A 1,424-nucleotide genomic window follows, 5' to 3' on the forward strand; every position below is an offset into this window, starting at 1 on the left:
AAAAAGAAAATTACAGACCAATATCACTGATGAATATAGATGCAAAAATCTTCAACAAAATACTAGCAAACAGAATCTAACAACATATTAAAAGGATCAAACACCATGATCAAGTGGGATTTATCCCAGGGATGCAAGGATTCTTCAATATATGCAAATCAATTAATGTGATACACCATATTAACAAATTGAAGAATAAAAACCAAATGATCATCTCAATAGATGCAGAAAATGCTTTTGACAAAATTCAACACCGATTTATGATAAAAACTCTCCAGCAAGTGTGCATAGAGGGTACTTACCTCAATATAATAAAGGCCATATATGACAAACTCACAGCAAACATCATTCTCAATGGTGAAAGACTGAAAGCATTTCCTATAAGATCAGGAGTAAGACAAGGATGTCCACTCTCACCACTCTTATTCAACATAGTTGTGGAAGTCCTAGCCACAGCAATCAGAGAAGAAAAATAAATAAAAGGAATATAAATTGGAAAAGAAGAAGTAAAACTGTCACTGTTTGCAGATTACATGATACTATACATAGAGAATCCTAAAGATGCCACCAGAAAACTGCTAGAACTAATCAGTGAATTTGGTAAAGTTGCAGGATACAAAATTAAGGCACAGAAATCTCTTGCATTCCTATACACTAATGATGAAAAATCCGAAAGAGAAATTAAGGAAACACTCCCATTTACCAGTGCAACAAAAAGAATAACATACCTAGGAATAAACCTACCTAGGGAGACACAAGACCTTTATGCAGAAAACTGTAAGACACTGAAGAAAGAAATTAAAGATGATACCAACAGATGGAGAGATATACCATCTTCTTGGATTGGAAGAAACAATATTGTGAAAATGACTATACTATCCAAAGCAATCTATAGATTCAATACAATCCCTATCAAATTACCAATGGCATTTTTTACGGAACTAGAGGACAAAACCTTAAAATTTGTATGGAGACAGAAAAGACCCCGAAGAGCCAAAGCAGTCTTGAGGGAAAAACAATGGAACTGGAGGAATCAGACTCCCTGACTTCAGACTATACTACAAAGCTACAGTAATCAAGACAATATGGTAATGACACAAAAACAGAAACATAGATCAATGGAACAAGATAGAAAGCCCAGAGATAAACCCACGTACCTATGGTCAACTAATCTATGACAAAGGAGGCAAGGATATACAATGGAGAAAAGACAGTCTCTTCAATAAGTGGTGCTGGGAAAACTGGACAGCTACATGTAAAAGAATGAAATTAGAACACTCCCTAACACCATACACAAAAATAAACTCAAAATGGATTAAAGACCTAAATGTAAGGCCAGACACTATAAAACTCTTAGAGGAAAACATAGGAAGAACACACTTTGACATAAATCACAGCAAGATCTTTTTTGATCCACATCCTAG

Source organism: Physeter macrocephalus, chromosome 11, assembly GCF_002837175.3.
Source record: "Physeter macrocephalus isolate SW-GA chromosome 11, ASM283717v5, whole genome shotgun sequence".
NCBI classification, from domain to species: Eukaryota; Metazoa; Chordata; class Mammalia; order Artiodactyla; family Physeteridae; genus Physeter; species Physeter macrocephalus.